This window comes from Pteropus vampyrus, unplaced genomic scaffold (genome assembly GCF_000151845.1).
Source record: "Pteropus vampyrus isolate Shadow unplaced genomic scaffold, Pvam_2.0 Scaffold368, whole genome shotgun sequence".
Taxonomy (NCBI): domain Eukaryota; kingdom Metazoa; phylum Chordata; class Mammalia; order Chiroptera; family Pteropodidae; genus Pteropus; species Pteropus vampyrus.
Window position 1 is genome coordinate 1,106,661 of NW_011889149.1, and position 5,916 is coordinate 1,112,576.

Below are 5,916 nucleotides of genomic sequence, written 5' to 3' on the forward strand. Positions count from 1 at the left end.
CGGTTGACCTGAAATTATTTATTGATTAATACATCATTATTGATGGAATGACTGCGACTTATTGTAATATCTTACTTCCTGAAAAATGGTTTGAGGTTTCAGTTAAAATCTGCTTGTACTTAGGGAGTCTATCATGCTTATGTTATTCACTTCTTTCATGAGTGTTATGATGGGGAAAACACGTTAAGCATTTGCTTGATAAGGCCATTGGCTATTACAGTCAACAGCCCTCTAGCAACTTAAGTCCTTGGATCGTAGCCAGCCCTACCTTAAATGCAAACAGGATGAGATCTCTGGTGGAGAGAAGAAAGGGAACTGAGGATGGATGGGTGTGTGTGTATCGCTTGGGGAAACTAATGAGCTGAGTAGGGCTGACTAATAGTCCAAACTGCCAAGTCCAGTATGGTATGTAATCCCAAAGACTTGGACAGAATGCATAGCTGCCCTTTCTCCAAGTGAGGGCCTGAGGCGTGGATCAGGAAGTCTTTGAGAAGGACCCAAAAGCAGAGAATAGCCCCAGTGGCAGGAGCCGATGGGAAATGAGCTATACCCAGTGTAACCATCACATTTCGTTCTAGCAGATCTCACCGGCTTTTAATAAAATCATAGCTTTTCATCTATCTCATTGTGAAAAGTTAATCTTATTCTTCTCAAATATAACGCTTAATGAGCCCTATGATGAAGCTCTTGACAGAACATATCATTCTCCGGGATTTGTAGTTCTGCCAAAAGGTTTTCTCTGGAACTTGTAGGTGATCATGGAAAAAATCAGGAACCAGTTCTTTTGAATATGAAGGGCAACAACAGTAAAGTGAGAGGTGAATAGTGTCTGAGTTCACTGTGATGCTACTTGTTACACATTTCCTGTCTTGGGCCCAGCCATGCTGAATATAACTCAGGCTGCTGTAACAAAATACCGAAGACGGGGTGGCTTAAACAGCAGGTGTATGTTTCTCATGGTTCTCAAGTCTGGAAGTCCAAGATCAAGGTGCTGGCAGATTCAGTTCTTGGTGAGGACTTTCCTCCTGTCTTGCACATGGCCACCTTCTCACTGTGTCTTCACAGGTTGGAGAGAGGAAGCTCTGATGTCTCTTCCCCTTAATCAGGTACTAACCCGATCATTGTGGCTCTGCCCTCACCCTCTTCTGGACCTAATGATCTCCCGAAGGCCCCACCTCTGAACGTTGTCACAATGGGGATTAGAGTTTCAACATGTGAACTTTAGGGGGACATAAACATTCATTCTTTTACACTTATTGATGATTTATATGTGGACTATTTCTTTGTCTAGTCAGTTCTGCAGCATTTTCTTTTTTCCCATTTCTTGCCTTTTCTTCCATCTTCAGGCCTTTGCTTCTCTTCATTGCGACTCTCATTTCAGCATTAGTGTTTATTTCATTGCTTCTCTAAAGTTGTATAAGCAGTTTCTTTGTGGTTTCTGAGTCCTTACATTTGGATAGCCATCTTTGCCCTTCTTGAAAATGTGAAACCTTCAGTTAATTAAATAAATGCACAAACACATACAAATTTTTGATTAAGCAGATAAATGCTCAAAACAATGCAATTCTTATAAATATTTTTATGTACTACGTTAAGAGAAAAAGAAAGGACATGCTTAATGAGGCACTTTGCAGAAATTCAAAGGTTAATTTAGATTAAATAAACTCGGAAATGCATGCAGTTCTTATAAACACTTTTCAGTTCAAATACATTTCAAAATAGGTGATACATATTTAATATCAATGCTGTAAAAATTCTAAATTTAATTTGGAAATTTAACTAAACAAGTTCTCAGAAGCATATCAGTACTTTCAAAGGTAGTCACCAAATGGATAGGCATGTTTTTCAGGGGCTAGTCATTGTTTTAAAAATCCACGCTCGGGAGAATCGTGGGAAAACAAGGCTTTGGATTTTGTATGTCAGTAAGGGAGGTTCATAACTCAGCCCTGCCCTGGCCCAGCCTCAGTCGCGGCCTGAAAGGTGGCAGGAGATTGGGGCACTGACAGAGGCTTATCAGGTCACCTGGCACCAAAGCCCTCAGCTCAGGATTTTTTCCTGCCCCCAGGCCACATGACCTGCAGCAGGACTATCACCAGATCTGTATGGAAGGAGACCCTGCTGGCCACCTTGGTGGGTGGGAAGTGGTTTATTGTGCCCAAATCTGTGTGGGCACAGTAGAGAGAAAAGAGCCCATACTTTAGGTTGAGAAGTCCTGGGTTGAGACTCTGCTTCAGTGCTCACCGGCTGGGGAAGTCACTTACCAGTTGATGAGTTACTTAGCTTCACCAGTCTTCATTTTTTTTTTAATCTATAAAATGAGGCTAATAATGCATTTCTTTTAGAGTTTTTGGAAGGATGAAGTTAGATAATGGATGCAAGAGTGCTTGGTAAATTATATAAAGGGCTGCATACAGTGCTAATTGCGATTAGTTCACTGCAGATAGCCAATTCAATCCGAGAAGCAGGTATTCAGCACGACTGTTACCAGGTGGGTCTCGTATTAGGCACTTCACGGGGTAGAATGATGAATGAGAATCCGACCTTGGTAGGAGGGCCAGATCTGTCGAAAGTAGCTACGATGGAATTCTTTTTTTCACAAGGCTTTACATCTGCAGTGGAAATGCACTTTTAGCATTTAGGTAACTTGCTGTAGTAGATATGTTTTATTTGCCTCTTAAATATTCCCCATTTTTCTGGGAATAGCATGCCCCATTTTCATCTCAGAATCCACCCCCTTTTCTGTCGACTCCATCCCTGGCTCTAGGGGTGGAGCATAAGGCTCAGCTTACACAATCAGAGCATTTAATTCCCGTACTGATAGTGATTGCTTCAGGGACTAGCAAACAAGTCAGGCCAGTCAGAGACAGATTTATTTTAGGGATCTTTGTTTGAGTATTAGGGAAGCAGACTCACATGTTCTTACAGGGCTTGAACCTGGAAGTAAGTAATGTTGAAGCCACTGTAGTCATCTGTGGTTCTGTCGGGAGAGGCTTTCTCAGAATGGATCTTATCCAGAGAGAGCAGACCTTAGAGTGGAGAAGGTTTTGGTGATGCTCTTTTGAGTGCCTGCATCCAGCCATGCCTGAAGTCAGTCCTGCCTCTGAACTTTTCATCGACATGTATCACTAAATTCTTTTTTGGATTAAAACAATTTGTGTGAGGTTTCTGTGCCTTGTGACAGAAATGTTCCTAGCTTAAACCAGGATACCTGTAAGAACCCCCAATAGGCTTCTTGGAGACCCTGAGGAGAAGACCAAACAAACCAATATTTCACTTCCTGGTTGCCCCCTACTATAGCTCCTCCATATACATACACCTGCTAAAGACCATGAGGCAACTTCAGGACCCTAAATTTTTTTCAGCTTTATTGAGATATAATTGGCATAACATTGTATAAGTTTAAGGTGTACAGTGTGATGATTTGATATACGTATATATTGTAAAATGATTACTTCAATAAGGTTAGTTAATACATCCTTCACCTTTCATAGATACCTATTTTTTTTTTTTGATTGTTGTCTTGGTGAGAATATTCAAGACCTACTCTTTCAACTTTTAGGTATATAATAGGATATTGTTAGCGATAGTCACCATGCTATACGTTAGATCCTAGAACTTACTCATCTTATCAGTGGAAGTTTATACCCTTTGACCAACGTCTCCCCATTTCCCTCACTCCTCCAGCTCCAGGCGACCATCAGCCTACTCTATGAGTTCAGCTTTTTTAGATTTCACATATATGTGAGATTGTGCATTATTTGTCTTTCTCTGTCTGACTTATTTTATGTAGCATAACACCCTCAAGATTCATCCATATTGTCACAAATGGCAGGAGTTTCTTCTTCTTTTTTTTTTTTATGGCCGAGCATATCTTTCAACAGGATACCAGTGTGCTGTTCAGTCAGATGTTCCTGTCCCATGATAGTGACTCAGCCCCTTCTCCCAGGTGGCTTCAGGCCTGAAAACTCAGTTGTCATCCTCTGTCCTCTCCCTTCCTTCTTTTAGCCAATTCCAGGACTTGCCCTCCTGTAAGGAATCTTTCCTGCTTAAGTCGGGGAAGCATGAATCATATTTCCTTGACATACCCTACTAACCCTGCCCAAGATGTTCTTCAACCGAAGAAGCTGGCCAGGCAGACCGTACAGGTCTCTAGGTGAAGGAAGAGGAAGTGACTTGTTTACCTTCACGTGATAAGCTTGTTTCTGGGTCAGGACAAGCAACCAGATCTCTGCATTTCTAGTCTAACCCTCTTCTGCCACTGTGTCACTAGTTTTTGTTTGTTTGTTTGTTTGTTTGTTTTTACATTCTGTATCTTTGCATTATGATGTCTCAGATGCTTTTACATCAGTGTGGTCTGTCTTGACATTTATGCTCCTAGGAAGTGGGATGGTGTTGTTTGGTCGGGTCATAAAGCCACCTTTAAGCTGGCATTCTGCTCACCCGAGAGCACAGCAGCTGCTTCTGAGGACAGGCTGAGGATGGAGAGGTTGTTGTGGCTACAGGCTCAGGCGGACCAAAGGTCAGGCTGGTCAGTAACAGGCATAGGGTGGGCCTGTGAAGTATGGGTGGATCAATCCCATAGGGACCCAGTTGAGTTCCTCACCTGCCAGAGGGACTTTCTCTTTTGGACTTACTGTCCTTCTCTGGGAAATGGGACTAATGCCTCACTCTTTTTTCCTTGTTGGCATAGATACTTGAGGGCAAGCTCTTTCAGTAGATGGTGAGTTTCTTGAGAGCCAAGGCTGGTTTGTAGTGGCTATGTGAGTGAGTTTGGGTCTCTGCCTATACAGTCTACTTATTGATCTCGTCAGCCTCCCAGTTGTTAGAGGGGACAGCACATTATTCCATGTCATTTCCTCTCCCCCTTGACCTTAGCTGATTAGACCAAGGGTGGACATATGGCCTAATCTAATCAGTTCTTCTCCCAGGATTTGAAATCAAGACTCTGAGGGGGTGAGTTGATGAGCTGAGGGACTCTGAGTGAGCTAGGAGGGCCTGTGGAGTCAGAGCTCCAGCCAGCTTATGTGTGGAGACCGTGGACAGCCTAGGTTGTGGGGGTGCCAGAACCACAGTCCCTATATGAAGCCATCCTCCAGGGAGAACTGGACACATGATCATGCCACCTGGAACAGAGGCAGAGGGAAACCCTGGCTGATTTTCCAGCTTCTCTGAGAATTACTTTCACTTTCTGCTCAGTGATTCCTAGAGTATCCCTGGTAGCCCTTCCGTAAAGCCCTCTATTAGTTGGGCTAGTTTGAGGCTTTTCTGTTTGTTGCAACCAAGTGATCCCTGATTAGGACAGTGTCCCCATATGTGGCATCCCCAGCTCCTCACAGCATGCCCTGCGCATTTGCTGGTGGCTGACGCGCCACTGGGGGCTGTGTGGCTGTGATGGAGGAGCAGTCAGCACTCTAGCGGACCCAAGGCCAAGACCAGAGCTATAGTCACAGATGCTTCTTAACTGGACGAGGGACACTCGGGAGGGGTGAGCTGCTGGATATTTCTGGGATGTTCCTAAGGCAGACTTGGTTTTAGGGACAGAAGGCAAATAGTTCTAGCGTCCCCCCAAAACCACATGGGTGGGGGTGTTGCTGATCATCAGTGTTCTTACCTGTGCTTTTAGAACCCCTAGGCCTCCCCCTTTCCTGTGACCTGAGGTTATTAAGTTGTCCCCGGGTGTCACTTTCTTGCTTCAGTGCGTTCAGTCTCCATTAATTGTAGTCTCATTCCCTCTTTTTCCTTCTTCTTTCCTTTTAATGTTGGAACTGCCTACCTAGCAGTTAAAGACTGTAATATAAGGTGGCAGGTACTCTCTGCTTCGGCCCTGTATCCCTTGGGCCCAGCCTGGCTCCTGACTTCCAGTAGATGGTACCCAGCCCTCTCACAGGGTTGTGACCTTTGTTTCACGACCTGTTC